The sequence below is a fragment of the Pelodiscus sinensis genome, chromosome 13 (genome assembly GCF_052426305.1).
Source record: "Pelodiscus sinensis isolate ZL-2025 chromosome 13, ASM5242630v1, whole genome shotgun sequence".
NCBI classification, from domain to species: Eukaryota; Metazoa; Chordata; order Testudines; family Trionychidae; genus Pelodiscus; species Pelodiscus sinensis.
The window spans coordinates 30926053-30942879 of NC_143064.1; the positions used below are offsets into that span (position 1 = coordinate 30926053).

The 16827-nt window shown below is 45.6% G+C and overlaps 1 pseudogene; it reads left to right on the top strand.

Annotated features, from left to right (window-relative positions):
• Positions 1-14689: 14689 nt before the first annotated feature.
• LOC149523655 (uncharacterized) lies at positions 14690-15528 on the top strand (annotated as a pseudogene).
• The last annotated feature ends 1299 nt before the right edge of the window (positions 15529-16827 follow it).

Below are 16827 nucleotides of genomic sequence, written 5' to 3' on the forward strand. Positions count from 1 at the left end.
CCCATTATTTTGAAATATTTTTCAAAATAACGGGTGGGCTATTTTGACATACCAGTAACCCTCATTCCACGAGGGTTAAGGGATGTCTTGAAATAGCAAGTTATTTCAAAATTTGGCACTCTGTAGAGGCACCAAATTTCAAAATAAGCTATTTCAAAATAGATTTGAAATAAGATACACAATTTACGTAGCACAAACTGCGTATTTTATTTTGAGTTTAGGGTGCTGTGTAGATGCACCCTCAGTATAAGAGTTAGAACACATTGTTCAGGTGACAGATTTTTAAAGAAGGCTGCAAAGCTCCCTTGTTTTCAATTGGCTCCTAAATATTTGTATGCATGTACAAATTATCCATTTTTCAAAGGCATTTAATTATTTTTTGCAATTATACCTATGGAGACAGTAAGTTCATACACATTTTTACAGAATAAATCTGTTTCCCTCTCCTTTGGAAATGAAGCTTTAACGTAAATGAATGGTGATCACTTTGATCAATTTGATCACTGCATGCATGGGATACCTACAAATTAAACAACATATTGCATTCTATTAAACCATTTGCAAAGAAAACTATTGTTCATCTCTACAGGGACCTGTTTGTAAGGCAGACAATGATGTCTGCTGGGTCTCTGCAGAGAGATGCCATTTGACACAAACAGAATTCTGTTTTCAACCTTCCCCAATATTGGAGGAAGAAAACTTTAAAGTGACAGTGCAGCTTGCAGCATTATTAACAGTAAATTTCAAAATCATGATATTGGCTTAAAAATGAACAAGAATTAAAGGGGGGCTGGCTTTTAATTTGCCATCTGGTGGCTAGTGCCTTTAGGGTCCAGGTTTTCAATTTTTCGCTTCAGCCATAGGGGCTAGAAACCAATCTTCTTTCTAACTGAAAGCTGAAAATCTCTTGTAATCACATGAATCCAAGAACTTTAAGAACATCAGATACCATGAGATTGACAATAAAACCACAAGAGATGGAAATACTGATTCAAAATCTAGGCACCGTCATAAAAGCAATGGGCTTTCTTTCTGACAATGATAATCGTTTAAGTGGGAGCCTTAATATATTTCACATTTCTTTAAAGAGGTTATAAAAATATCATCACACACTTTGACAGCCACAAACAATGGAAGTGGTCAAACTGAGCTCAGCAGGCAGTGTTTCCCGTCTACCACTTCCCAATATTAACTATTCTAGGTGGGCTTGTGTTCCAAAGTTGCCAGATTTTTTTTCATATGAAATAGCTATGGAAAATGTGTATAAGAAAAGGTATCAACTGAAATTCCATCTAAACCACTGTGATACTGGAGAGAAGGCAACCTTTTAAACAGTGAGGACAGAGAGAAGCAAGGTGCGTGAAGTAATATCTTTTATTGGACCAAATTCTTTCTCTAGTATCATGGGACCACACAACTACAACAACTACACTGTTTGGGAATGAGAGAAGTTCTTCAAGGAGGTATGGGCAGGTATAATTAAGAGTAAGGGGACAACATTCAGAAAGAGAAGAGTTAAGAAAGAGTTAAGAGTTAAGAAAAAAATCTTCCTTCTAATGAACTAGTTCATCTTTCTAACATCCCTATATATTCAGTTATTTCTTTACATTTCTAAAGTGTAGGTACTCACCCAGTGCTCTTGATGGCTGAACCATATAATAACAACTTAAACCAATGCTTACTTGGAGGACCATCGGAAGAGGGGGTTCATTTGCACCCTTGCAGTCCACATTTGCAACAACCCCCGCCCTCCAGAAATTCCTGCATATGGGCCTGTAAGGGGAAGGTGAAGAGAGGAAGGGGCTTATGCTGAGGGGAAATGACAGGGCAAGGCAGGAGACCTGGGGATGGAGCATGGGCAGGGCCACACAAGACTGTTTGGGACAGCTTATCTTCCCCAGTCTTTGATACCCTCTGCCCATGTACAAAACTACTGAATAGAAATAGACCCAGAACAGAACCCTGAGAGACCCCCTTCACTATGTCCTTAGAACTTGACTGTGAGCCATTGATAACTATTTTCTGAGTGTTATTTTCTAAAGAGCTGTGCATCCACCTTATGGGAGGATTTTCTCAGATATATTTCCCTAGTTAGCTAATAAGATGGTCACGAGAGGCAGGATCAAAAGCCTCAATGAAATCAAGATACATCACATCTGCTGTAGCATGTGATTCCCTTCCCCTAGTTATTCTGAATAAAATGTTTTATTCCAGAAAAGTGTCTATATGAGGAACTAGTCTGCAGTAGGTATTTTGGTTGATTTCCCCATAGAAACAAACCCTAAGACTATCTCAACTTTATCTGAGCTGATGCTGGTTGGCTAGGGGGGAAAACCACCATGAGAAACCCTGGAGATTAAATCAGCACCCTTAGCTGAGTAGATGTGCCCACAGCTTGTTACTTATGATTGCTACTTTGGTGTCTTGCAGAGCCTCCAGCTAACCAAAGTGGTGGCTGTGAATATACACCTTTTTAAATATTTTTTTCTCTGTTTCTTGCTACAGTAGTTCATAGTGCTCTCAGCTGCAGACTGGACCGCTGTATTTGACATGTAGCCACAGATTGGTACCACTATGCTCCAGGATCAGCATTGTATTCCAGTTTGTTTCTGGATTCAATTCGAGAAGATGGTTTTAATACATGAAGCTCTCACAACACCCAACAAGATTAACCAAGGCTAACAATCTCCCTGCTTTGATTCAAAGGAGAGAGGAAGAGTCTCCAGGAATGAGAATTCTGGTCCCCATCAGTATGCTAGAGCCTAGAGTGGTTGATATTTTAGGCCTGGCTTTTCTCCTTAGTTCTTCTTAGGACAGAGAGCTGAGCTAGTGAAAGAATTTGGATTGAAAGGAGTTCATCTCCTGAGGACGGGTTCTACTTCTTAGTTTATTATATGCTATGCCACCCCAAGCTGCACATGGGAACACTTTAAGATACATGGAAACTAATAAATACCTTGCAGGTGTAGACTTTTAATTGAAAAAATGATTAAGGCTAATCTGAATATTTGGACCTTAATGTATTACAGCTTATACCTCTCTAGTCTGGCACTCTTTGGTCTGGCAACACCCATGGTCTGGAATGGATCTAATTAGTCAGCTGACCACTTATCATAGTATGATTAGGTTGCCTGTGGGTTTATAAAAAAGTTTGTTTATAATCACCAGTCTGGCTATCAGTGTTCTGTCCTGTTATTTAGCTCTAATTTACCTCTAAAATTCTTCTAAGAGTCCAGAAAGCAGTGGAAGTGTTGGTAATACTGCTAGACAATATTGACCTAGGGTTTGGCAAATTCTCTGGTTTAGCACCAGTCAGGTCCTGAGGGTGCCGGACTAGAGAGGTTCAGCCTGTACTAGGGATGTGAGGAAGAATTTCTATCCACCTCACAATTAGTCGATAAGGGAGGAAGCCTCAGTCCTGGCTTGTGCCAGGTCCAGGAGCTACTCCCCTGCTGCGGCTCTGCAGTGTAAATGTAGTAAGAGCAGGGTGGGCAAGCAGCCCAGCTCCTACTACATTTAAAGTGCAGAGCCACAGCAGCGGGAGAGGGGTAGCTCCTGGACCTGGTATGAGCTGTGACTGAGCAGGGCTTACTCAGTCATGGCTTGTGCTGGGTCCAGCATCCCCGGTCCGTGCTTCGCGGCAGCTTTCCTTGTCACCAGCATGTCTGCCTCTGATACAGAGGGGTGTGTGTGTGTGTAAATGTGAGTAGTCAAGTAATTGACTCGACTTCCCATTAAGCCTAGGCTTGTCAGATAGTCTATTACTCACTTACATCCCTAGCCTGTACTTCATATCTATGTATCAATCAGAAAGATGAATATAGGTGACTAAGATGGAGGTAACTACAATAAGAAATGAAGATAGCAAAGTAACAGTGAGAATTTTTGGTTTTTTTGTTCTTTTTTTTACAGCTGCAAACAAAAATAGGGTTGACAAAGCGGGCTTGTGAGAGATGAGCACAATATGCAAATCAGCGGTGAGACTTTGGGCTGCACTGCTGATCAGCCCAGCACAGAATCCATGCAGCGGAGAGATTAGGTATTTTTGTAAGTGGGCCGGACATGCTTTTAGCACAACTTAACTCTGGGACAATAGGGGCTGCACTAGGGGTGCAGTGCTATGACATTGTCCCTGAAATGTCTCTCTAACTTGACCCAAACCTCACCTCAGCTCACTCCCTGAGCCCAGGCTTTGTGGGCAGATTTTGGGAAGACAGACAGCTTTTGCTGTGCTGTGCTGGGGGAACCTCCCCCAGCTGGAACTGGGGATTTTAGGGCCCCTTTACTCTGCTCAACTCTAGACCTTTTGACTAGTGTAAAAAGGCAGGATCGGGGATAGGCTCTCAGCTCAAAACTCTGGTGTGTGACTCTAATGAAGAGAAAATGGCTGCATGAACCCTGGCAGAATTGAACCCCAGGGTTTACTTCCCTGTGTCTATTAGAGCATTGATCCTCAAGCACTCTCAAGTCCTGCTGTCTTTAGTAGCAGTTGAGGGTGCTTTCTGCTAGTTGCATGATAGAGCTCTAGGACACTTGTTTGATTCCCCAATTTATACAAAACCCCAGAATACCTATGTATTAAAAACAGATGCAGGTTTTCAGGCTATTTATCGGACATACTCAGCTTTGTTTGCTTCTCAAGAATCATAAATTTCCACCAGTAATGAATATAACACCTATATTTTAAAGAGATTTTATACTGATAGAGCCAATAGCCTCTTCCTGTTATGTGCAAGTGACAAGCCACTGTTCTGACAGAGAGTTATGACACAGCATTCTGTACACTTGTTTCCCTTTAAACTAGCTATTTCACAATTCATTCTGCACACATATAAGTCAAGAAAGGACAAAAGACCCTAGCCACTTTGATGACAATGTGTTTTCATTGTTGGGCAGACACACAGCAGAATCTTTCCTGGCTTCACTTGTTCAGACCTGAATTCCATCTGCATTGCTCTTTGCACAACTCACGTGAAATGACTTCTTAATTTCTAAATGTATAGGGCAGCATTTCCCAAACTATGGGCCGTGGCCCGGGACCGGTCCGCAGGAAAAAAGTACCGGGCCTCAGCATGGCTGCCAGGGTGTTCCAGGCTCCTGGATTCCCTGTGCGGCGCCGGGTCCCCCAAACCCTGAGCCGGGTTGGGTGGAGGATGCAGCCTGATGTCCTGGGCTCCCGGCAGAGACGTTGCGAGGGGGGAGCAGAGGGAGGGCAGTTGCCCCCAAGCACCACACTAGGGGGGTGCAGGGCTGGGCTGCGGGGAAGTGCGGGGCACTAGGCTCACCTGGGCTGCAGGAGGAGGGAGGTGCCAGCAACCCAGCTCTGGACTCAAGGGAAGGGAGGGAGGGGCAGGGCATCACCACTGGGCTCAGCATGTCTACGCAGTTTGGGGGGAGGTGCAGGGAAATGGAGCTCAGCTGGGCTGCGGGAGTAAGGAGGTGCAGGGTGCTGGGCTGAGCTGTGGGGGTGGGGGAGGAGGTGCAGAGCTCAGAGCTCAGTTTGCTTGCAGGAGGAGGGAGGTGCCAGGAACAGGGGCTAGACTCAAAGTGTCGGAGGGGCAGGAAATCAGAGTGGGGCTCAGCAGTTTTGCGGGGTTTGGGGGGAGGTGCAGGGAAATAGGGCTCAGTTGTGCTGTGGGGGAGCCATGCATGGAACCAGTGCAGGGCTCAACTGGGCTGAGGTGGATGGGGGAAGGCATAGGGAACAGAAGGGTAGCTCAGCTGGGCTGTGAGTGGCTGCAGGGAACTGGTGCTGCACTCCCTTGGATTGTGGGGGATGGTTTTGGGGGAGGTGCAGGGAACTAGCTGGAGTGGGCAGCTCAGTTGGGTTGCAGGGGAGGGAGGTGCAAAGAAGTCTAGTGGGGAGGGAGGGAACCAGGAGCCCTGAAATGGCCTCCCCTGGGCCAAAAAATCCCTTGTCTGGGTCCAGTCAGGTCCAGAGGGTGCCAGACCAGGGAGGTCCAACTCCTACTCAAGTGCCCTCCTTGTACCCTCCCTCCTAGCCAGATACCCTACCCCCAATCTGCTCCTGCTCCCGCCTCCTGGAGTGCCTGTGTGGCACCGGGTAACCCAAGCCCTGGCCCAGGCTGGGTGGAGGATGCAGCCAGGTGAAACAGTGAAAAATTATTCATTTTTCATTTTTTTATATGCGTTTATATTTTGGGGCTGCAAAAAAACAGTACTGAAAAAAACTGGGTTCCAACTAAAGTAAAAAGTTTGGGAAACCCTGGTATAGCCAGCTTTCTATTTATCTTACAGTCCATTTATCCAATCCACATTCCCTTAACTTGCTGGCAAGACTATTGTGAGTGACCATATCAAAAGCTTTGCTAAAGCTGGTACTGGGGGCTTTGGGAGGACCAGAAACAATTTATTTGCATGGTCATCATTTGCTTAATGAATATGCAAATATGCAAATGAATGTTACCAGTCCTCCAAAAGCTCATGAATGGATTTACTGGTCCCCGTGTCAAAATGTTTGGGAACCCCTGGTATAGAGTGATCCAGCACAGTCTCTGAGGGCTGAGCAATTTTGAAAAAAGAACACACATAGGTTTATATTGGAACAATACCGTCAGTCCTGAACACAAGATAACATGTAATTGTGTTAGCCAACAGCAGCTCAGAGAGAAAACGCTGATTAGTTTATTCTGTGGTGGGGTGTCATAAAGGCAGGTCACAAACCCCTCCATAACATAATAGTCACATTATCTGCCCCACCCATTGCAACTTTCTTCAAGCAAAGCCTATGAGATGATATGGGCCTTACACCACGGTCTGAAAATCAACAGCCTCTAACACGAAGGGGCTCTGGAGCTGGGGAGCCTCAACTAAAAATGCCCTATCATTAGTTTCTGGGCATTTCAGTGTAGGGACTGGTAGCTCAAGAGACCTAGCTAATCTTGGTGCCTGTGGCAACACATCTAGCTAGAGGAATTTCTCAGATTGTCATGACTCAAACCAGGAAGGCCATAGGTGATATATAGAGAGATAAACAGATTTGCATAATGTGTAGAAAACCAATCTTACAAGCTCTCTGCTGTGCACGCTACCACACTAGCAGGCAGCAACTTCCAGCTCTGCTGTTATTTTCAAATGGTCTGCAAGATTAGCCTCTTGCTGAGTACATTACAGTAATCTTTCAGTTGCATAATCTTCATTTGGGTCTCTTCTTCTAGAGACATCTGCCTTTGGCTTGTCAAAGGTCCCCTCAAGTCATGGCAGCTAGCTAGGTTGAGTAGCTCTTACTATCAACATGCCAATGGTAGGGGACAACCCATATGACAGTAATTCAGGAGCACTGGGAAGAGTGTTTCAGTGTGAGACTCATATCTGCTGGCCCTGTGTGAGTACTGTGACCTGCAGAGCAAGAAGTTAGCTTAGATGCTTGGTGGTTTGGACCTCTCTCAGGTTTTTGATAAAAAAGTTCTACCAAATCAGTAGAGATTTTCATGACAGAGATTCCCAATAACTGGCACAACCCCTTTCTCAAAAAGCAGTGCTGCCAGCTCTCAAACTGCAAGACTTGGGATGTTGCTTAAAACCCCAGCTGCTGTAGTCTTGGGAATACACTAATCTCAACTTTGTCTTTCTTTTATTTTAGCAATGGAATTTTCTAGTCAATGTTTTGGAGAAGAGCCTGAAAATATAACCATAGTTTACCCTAAAAGTTTCAAACACCCAGAAGGTATATAAAAGAAACCCAACATTTATAGACATTTTAAAGCCAATCTTTAAAGCCAATCCAAGGATCTTTGGGGCATGACTAATGTCAGGGGTTGGCAATACTCTGAAAGAGTCAGTTTAGTTATAGAAACAGGGAGGGGGCCTTTGTTGCCTAGGCAAGTATAACATTTGGTGTGGGATTCTGCTAGCCAAGGTTTAGCAGTTGCTGAAACCCTGGTATGTGAAAGGAAAAAATAATTTTCTTACTGAAATGTTCTCTTCTTCTAACATGTGCCTGTTGCCCCAGATACTGTCCTTGTATGGATATATTGCTTTCATTCTCATGTTTCAGGTTGAGATTCCAATCTCTCCCCTTTTCTTTCAAATTCTGCCAGCAGGCACCCGTGGATGTGACATAGTTCAGACACCAAGCACAGCCAGATGTGGAGGTATATTTAAAAATGAAACTGGTTTAGGATCGTGGAAATAATCAGAGAAAAGCAAAGGTGTAAGGTAGGCAAGGTCCTAGACAGCAAAATAGAAATTACTCCTTTTCCTCCAAGGAGTTAAACTCAATGGCTGTGTCTACATTGGCACCCTTTTCTGGAAAAGGGATGCTAATGAGACCAGTCAGAATTGCAAATGCCGTGGGGGATTTAAATATACCCCGCGGCATTTGCATGAACATGGCTGCCGCTTTTTTCCGGCTCGGGGCTTTGCCGGAGAAAAGCGCCAGTCTAGACGGGATCTTTTGGAAAAATAAAGCCTTTTCCGGAAGATCCCTTATTCCTCTCAAAATCAGGAAAGGAGATCTTCCGGAAAAGGCTTTATTTTCCGAAAGATCCCGTCTAGACTGGCGCTTTTCTCCGGCAAGCCCTGAGCCGGAAAAAAGCGGCAGCCATGTTCATGCAAATGCCGCGAGGGATATTTAAATCCCCCGTGGCATTTGCAATTCCGACTGGTCTCATTAGCATCCCTTTTCCGGAAAAGGGTGCCAATGTAGACACAGCCAATAAGAACACAAATGCCTTTTAATTGTACATTTTATGGTTCTGTGGCTGTTCATAAAATGTCTCTGTGCCATGCAGAAAAATAATGGCATTTGTTAGAATCCATGCTCGGTGCAAACAAACAGAAAAGAGCAATGTAGGTGAAGAACTTGTCTAGTTGCTTAATCTGACATACTGGGATGTCGTAATCTGGGATTTTAACTGGGTCTCTGAAGCTCAGGATGCACTTCCTCGTCTAGGGGAAGTGTGTAACCAACACACCTAGTGTGGTTACTAAGCAATGCAAGTGGCACCTAGACCACAGCAACAGTTAAGACCAAGAGACCTCTACAGCATGGGTTTGGCGCCAACTGGCTTTTTAGCTCAGAGGGTAGAGGCTTCTATACTCCACTGCAGAGGTCCCAGATTCATATCTGCCTGGTGGTGGTTACAATTTGTCACCTGGCATAGGAGAACTAATAGATAAAGGCATATGAAAAGACAAACTGAATCTGTTTCTTGAATAAATAGTGGAACCTCAATTTCTGAGCTAGCTTATTTAAGTGGCTATTACAATTTACTGTACGTAATCTGCAAGGATCCAGTAAGTAATCTGTTACATATCCGACATGATTACATATATATATATATAGAGAGAGAGAGACTGTGTATATATCTGTTACAGATTCCTTCTAATCCTTTAAGTGTTCATGCTATATGAACCCCGCATCCCAAAGGATGTCCGTTGACTTGTGCATTTTTCCCCTAAGAAACAATTCTCAAACGCCAAGGCTTTGTCTACACAGTTTTTGCATCAGAAAATATGCAGATGAAGGGCTCATTAGCATAGCTCGTGACTTCAGTAACATATTTTATGCTGAGTTTTTTTGCACAAGGGTTTTTGCCACAAAAAGCAGCAGTGTGGACTTTTTTTTTGCGCAAAACCCCCATTTTGCGCAAGCTCCTTATGTCTCTCCGGGACAGGCATAAGGATCTTGTGCAAAATGGGGATTTTGCCGCAAAAAAACACCATCCACACTGCTTCTTTTTGTGCAAAACCCCTTTGTGCAAAAAGAAACAGAAGAAAATATGCTAATGATGTCACAACTTATGCTAATGAGTCCCTCATTAGCATATTTTCTGCCACAAAAACTGGCCGTGTAGACAAAGCCCAAATGTGGTAGGTATGAGGCATTTGGGGAAATAAACCAAACACTTACCTGACCTGCCCAAAGGTTGAAAGGAAATTATAAATCATCTCTTCTCTCCTCCACACACACCTTAAAAATTTATACCAAATGTCTTATTTAAGCTTTGAGTTGTCAATACCAGGAAAGGGCCTCTGCTAGTGACCATGATCTCCTTGATGGCAGTAAAGAATATTTGCTGTGTGATGGGAGACCAGAGATAGTGGCTAGAGGCATTGGTGGTTTGGGACTAACTTCTTGCTCTGCAGGTCACAGTACTCACACAGGGCCAGCAGATATGAGTTTCACATTGAAACAGTCTTCCCAGTGCTCCTGAATAACTGTCATATGGGTTGTCCCCTGCCATTGGCATGTTGATGGTAAGAGCTACTCGACCTAGCTAGCTGCCATGACTTGAGGAGACCTATTGACAAGCTTAGTGAAGGGGCACTTTTGGTTAGTCTGTTTTGCACAGTGTCATCTGGAGGTAGACGCATTCCAGGTTACTCTTGCTAACAGATCTAGCAATTTGAGTGACCTGCTGGCTCAAACAACCTGGAGGTATGGGCTGGCTCCATCTGCTGTCTGGCTGAGGAAAGCCACTTGGCAATGTGGTAGGAAGACAGGAAAGGCTAAACCACATTGGGGCTACATCTACATTACAGGCTTCTTGCACAAGAAGCTTTTTGCAGAAAAACCCCTCTGTTCTTTCATTTTACTTGTGTAAAAACGTGCTTGAGATATGGATGCTCCACGAGTTTTTGTGCAAAAACTCTGTAGTGTAGACCTAGCCTGATTGTGTAGTTTTGGAGAGATTGATACAATAATGGCTGCTTAACACTAGCAAGAGGTAAGGTGAAATGGCATCCTAAGTGCACTCACACTCGCATGAAAACATGGAGGGAAGTGGAAGGAGAACAGACTCAGCTCACGGGGTTATCAGGTTGCCCTGAAACAAACAATGATGGAGCCAAAACTTCAAAGGTTTGTCTGACTTTCTGAACTATTCCAGATCCATATTTTTCTATAAGAGTATGTCTACACTACCACCCTAGTTCGAACTAGGGTGGGTAATGTAGGCATTCGAAGTTGCAAATGAAGCCCGGGATTTAAATATCCCGGGCTTCATTTGCATCTTGCCGGGCGCCGCCATTTTTAAATCCCCGTTAGTGCGGACTCCGTGCCCGCAGCTACAGGCGGCATGGAGTAGGTAGTTCGAATTAGGCTTTCTAATTCGAACTACCGGTACACCTCGTTCCACGAGGAGTAATGGTAGTTCGAATTAGAAAGCCTAATTCGAACTACCGACTCCGTGCCGCATGTACCGCGGGCACGGAGTCCGCACTAACGGGGATTTAAAAATGGCGGCACCCAGCAAGATGCAAATGAAGCCTGGGAAGAACAGAGGTTTTTTTCCAGCATTAGTAATCCTCATTCTATGAGGAATAAGCCTTTTTGCGAAAGGGCTCTGTCACAAAAAGGTGTGTGTGGATGGGGAAGAGGGAGTTCTTTCAGAAGAAGAGGAAAGAGGAAAAAGTACAGGTACCCTGGTGGCCCATCTGTCCATAGCAATCACAGCTTACATGCGAAAGCAGGGGAGGCAGGATTGTATAATTTTTGGTGGTGCTCCATTAGCCACACCCCCTGTTAACCATGCCCTGACCCCCATTAGCCACACCCCCTGACTCCCGTTAACCACGTTACTGACCCCCGTTAACCAGACCTCTGTAGGTAACACGCTCGGGGCAAGATGGACACGTGACCAGAAGTAAAAGGTGTCATGTCACCCCTCTCGAAGGACTTTTCCCACCATCCTCCTACCAACGGAGATTACTTTGGCCCCCACCAAACCCCCCTCATGCAACTATCCTGCAATTGCATTAACCCAATATGTGTGACATTAACTTGGGGGCAGAGAGACTGGGGGGAAGTGTTCCCTCTAAGGCTATGTCTACACTGGTGGCTTCTTGCGCAAGTATAGCCTTTCTTGTGCAAGAACCCACAGAGCATCCACACTGCCCGCCTACTCTTGTGCAAGGAAATTTACAGTACGGCGTGGTAAGAGAGGGCATCTTACACAAGAGCTACGCTCTTTTCTAACAGGTGTAAGCTCTCTTGCGCAAGAGGGCAGTGTGGATGCTCGGCCGGGATATCTTGCGCATGAAACCCCTATAACTAAAATGGCCATTGGAGCTTTCTTGTGCAAGAGAGCGTCCACGCTGCCATGGATGCTCTTGCGCAAAAGCACAGCTCGCACATGGCAGTGTGGACGTGTTCTTGCGCAAGACTTCTTGCACAAGTACCCTTGAGCAAGAAGCCACCAGTGTAGACGTAGCCTAAGAGTTTCCTCCCGTGAGCAGAATGAATTTTGTGTTCCCACCTGTACTGAGTTTATGTGGCTTGTTTGGATGTGCCATTGTGTTATTAATAAATATTTTATAAACCTTTATCTTTTCTCTGCTGCCATGTCTCCTCCTCTTGCTCCATCAGCTCCCCTGGTGTCTGCTGCCCCCCAACTCCTCACCCTCTTCTGCTGTCCTGACTCCTGCCCTTTTCACTGCCCTCAGCCCTCCTGCGACCTGTTCCCCTCCACCAGCCCTTCTCTCTCGCCTGTGCCCACTCCTCCAGTAGCCCCACTCTGATCATGTGAGCTACCCCTCCTCATCTCTTCTTCTAACACCTCCCTCTACACACCTGCTCTGCCACTCTCCTCTGGTGCTGGTCCCTCCCATGCAGGTGTCTGCCCTTCTGCTTCATCCCCAGAATCCCCTGACACCTGCACCTTCTCTTAGCCCTGCACCCCCCTGGTGCCTCCCCCTTCCCTTACTGCCCCTGCCCCCTTTGCCCTTTTTTTCCCCGATGCCCACCCCCTCACCACCCTCTGCCCCTATTTCCCTCATGCCCCTCTGTGCCCTCACACATGACTTGCTCCATCCCCACCTTTCTCATGCCCACCCCTCCTTTCAAGCCTTCTCCCAGCACCTCCCCCTCCCCCCTTTAGCCCCCAATGCCCTTACTCTCTCCTCTCCCAGCATCATCCTGTTCCCCCTCCCCCTGACACCTCCCCTCCTGCCCTTTTCCTCATTGTCTCCACTTGGCCCCCTGGCATTTGTTTCTTCTCCATGCTGTCCCTTGGTGCCTTCCCCTTTCTTCCTCCTCCCCCTCTGCACAAGCCCCTTCCTCTCCCACCCCTGCCCCCTAGTTTTCCCCCTTCCTTCTCCTACCTTCTGCCTTCCACTTTGCAGGGCCAGAGTCTGCACTCCGGCCCCAGAAGTCCCCGAACTCCGAACCCGGAACTAGGCTGCATGGCACAACGTCACGCCCGGGCGTCTCCTGCTCACTTGTAAACGCCAGCAGCAGCCGGCAGCACGTGCCGGCAAGAGGGAGCCGACTGAACGCTGTGCATGGCAGGGACGGTCCGGGACTGGGGAGCCGTGCAAGGGGGGGGGGTGTGGCAGGTGGGGGCTGGGGACCACTCCAGGCAGGGCCTGGGGAGAGACCCAGCTCCAAATTTTGCTGGAGCAGGGCCCCCGGCTCTGAATATTGCTGGAGCCCACGAGCCCATATAACTCACTGCCCATGTGCGAGAGAACATCCATTCAGTTTGGACACTCTTTCAAAAAAGCAGATCGTTTTTTCGATGCACTTTTGCAGTGTGGATGCTCTCTTTTGGAAGAAGTGTTTTCCGAAGACCTCTTCCGAAAGAAACCTGTAGTCTAGATATAAGCCTTAGATTATATTACAGGGAGATAGACACAGCAAGAGGAACCACTTTGGTGGGCTCTACAACCATTTTGTAAAGTCAGGGACAGAGCAGCATTGGGTTCAGCCACAAGCCACTTAAATTCTGTGGGAAGCAGAACAACTGTATGGATAGCAAGAATGCAAAGGCTGTGACTGGGACTGAATGCAAGGGCTTTCCTAGGATGCTTAGGGAAATGGAAGTCCACACTGTTCATTTTTTATTCTTTGCTGACTGATGTACATTGATTTGGATTTGAAATATCAGTTGTGATGGGATGGGCATATCTTGTAGTAGGCTAGAAGGGATTAATACTCAGGTCTGGGTGGTCATTTGTAAACAGCCTCCTTTGTCCTTTAAATCTAAGCAGTGGTTGGTCCTTAGGAAACCATGTGACCACCCCAACTGGCAGCGTCTGACCAGCTAGTTTTCCATAGAAACAGAACTTCTGCCCAAAAGACTATTTAACATGCAAAGTTTACAGGCTGGCTGTCTTTGGCTGGCAGGACATACTCAGGAGGATAACTAGAGACCGCAATGGGGAAAAAAGTGATTTCCTGGCTTGGAGGTTTAATTGAAATAAGAACAGTTTTATGGTAGGTTTGTAATAAGCTTTAGCCATGCTTCTTCTGTTTCATCACCTTTGAGACACTGTGCACCATCCATTCAATTCCTGAGGAACAGAAAGTGCTCACTCTGGGTGCATCTACACTGAACTGTTATTTTGAGATAATTAGCGTTATTTCAAAATAACAATGTGAGCCTCTACACAGCCATTCCATTATTTCGAAACAACAGACGGCTTTTTCTGAAATCTGTAAACCTTGTTCTATGAGGAATAACACCTATCCCGAAATAGCTATTTCGAAATAAGTCGTGTGTAGATGCTCCACTGCTGCTATTTCGAAATAGCCCCTCCCCAGGGCCATTCCAAGTTATTCCTCCCCACTGCCTCCTGGCGCTCTAAATCGAAATAGCATGTCTATATTAGGGAAGCCTTCCTCAGACTAATTTTGAGGCTTCCCTGCAGTGTAGACTAGCTATATTGAATTTAGCTATTTTGGAATAACTATTCCAGAATAGCTTATTTCAAGTGCGCAGTGTAGATGTAACCTCTGGTTGCAAAATTGAAAGGGAGAGCCTTGGACAAATTCAATAAAATGTTTATTGCTGACGCTTCAGACCATGATACATTTAAAGATTTGGTTTTAAGACAGTTTCAGATTACACCTGAAAGTTACAGGGTAAAATTTAAAATCCTTAAGAGAGGGGCAGGACTAAGTAATGTGGCTTATGTTAACCAAATGAAAGATCGGCTAGACAAAAGTGTGAGAGGGACAGAGATCACAAGTTTTGAAAGCACACTTGATCTTATTGTTCAGGAACAGTTCCTGGACATGTTTGATGATGATGATATAAAGCAGTGTTGATGGGACAAATCAGTCAAAAACGTAGAGATCCTTGCTTGCTTTGCTGATTAATTTGAGCAGTCTCAAACACCTAGAAAGGGAAAATCTCAGAGGGGTTTTAATCGGGGGAAGCAGAGTCCCCGATTTACCCCTGAGAAGAGAGAGACTGGAAATACTTCGGAAGTCCACTCTCCTGCTACCGTCCCAAATCTCCTATACAGACAAAGGAGCCTATGAGATGTTATCACTGTAACTCCACTGATTACTCAAGCCCTTTGTTGGGGGAAAATACGCACCAACTAACTACTTGTAGGGTAAATTGAGGTAGTCCATGGTATCTTGCCAAGTACTGACAAACTCTAACCTGAAAGTATCAGGCCAAGCTTGGGAAGTAAACAGTTCAACAATTACTGTGACCTTGATTCCCATGGCAACTACATTCCAAAGGGGCTCTCTCACTCTGATAAGGCCTGGCTGATACCCCAGGCTGCGTGGGTTTCACTGTCTCTTGTGCTTTCAGATTAATGAGCTTGAATGTCAAGGACTGTGCCAGGATGGGGATGGAGTTGTCCATCCTGCCTAGACATCACAAGTTCGGCTAACAAGCTTTCAGCAATATATTCATTCTGGGGGCTGCCATCCTGTTTATGTTGGCACATTTAGCTTGTTAGGAATAATTACCTGTATTAGTGATAACATGTTTAATTGGCATGGGCGGAGATGCTGTATAACTGTCTTAGACCATTGACTTATGTGCATATCTCACTTCCGCTGCTAGACCTATCAAATCACTTCTCCTCTGTCCATCTGTGACATATATAATCTAATGTATGTTTTGGTTAAGTTAGTGAGTTCTGGGCTAAACTAGGGGGGATCGGAGACTTATACCCAAAGAGAGGTGAGTACGTTTATGTACCACCTCATTAGGCCAGGGGTTGATATCTCTCATTTCCTTCAGATACATCCTGGTCCCGTTCCCGTTTGAGGCACAAGACACCTGGACGTGTGTGAACCAAGCATAAGAGGCAGGCCTGAGGGGACAAGCACAAGAGGGCAGTATACTGTTTGAACTAAGGGGCTGTTACGGAGGGACTGGATAAAACCACCAGGGAGTTATTGAGCCATATGTTAAGCTCAGAATTGACTGGGTACACAAGGCGGCAGGCAGTAAGAACTGATGGTCCACTCCCTCATTGCATGTAACATTGCAAGACCTGCTGGAGGCTCCCCAACAGGCACGTGACGTATACACCCTCGAATAGTGCAGATCCCCAACCTAGCCAGCAGTGGGAGGGAGCCTGAGGGCACAAAGACTGTGCAGTATAAGCTATATGCAGAAAATCATAAGAGGGAAAGGCTGACTCAGCAGGGGAAAACACATCACAGGTGTGTGGGTGTCAGTGGCCGCCATAAAACCCCCAACGCTTGATCTGTAGGGTCTGTGCCCACGAATCAAGGTTGGGAAAAGATGAAGAAAAAGGAAAGCGAAGGGTTAAGCAAAAGGGAGATACAAACCCGTAATAAAGAAAGCGGAGAGATTGAGACCATGACATCACAGGGAGAAGAGAAAGCCAGCCCACAAGAGTATCTAAAATACAAACATGCACAGACTCGACAAGCTGCTGTCAAGAAGGCAGGTTATTCTGCAACTGCATCAGAGAAGGATTTAATCCAGTGGTGGACTGAACAAAAGAATGGCAAAATCGAGAAAGCAGTGATAGCCCTGCTAGATATCCTTACGTTAAAGGAAAAGGAAAACAAAGCCCTGAGGGATGAAATTGAAGCTCTAAAGAGCAAAAATCCACCCTGCAGTGAAAAATGCAACCCACAAGCTG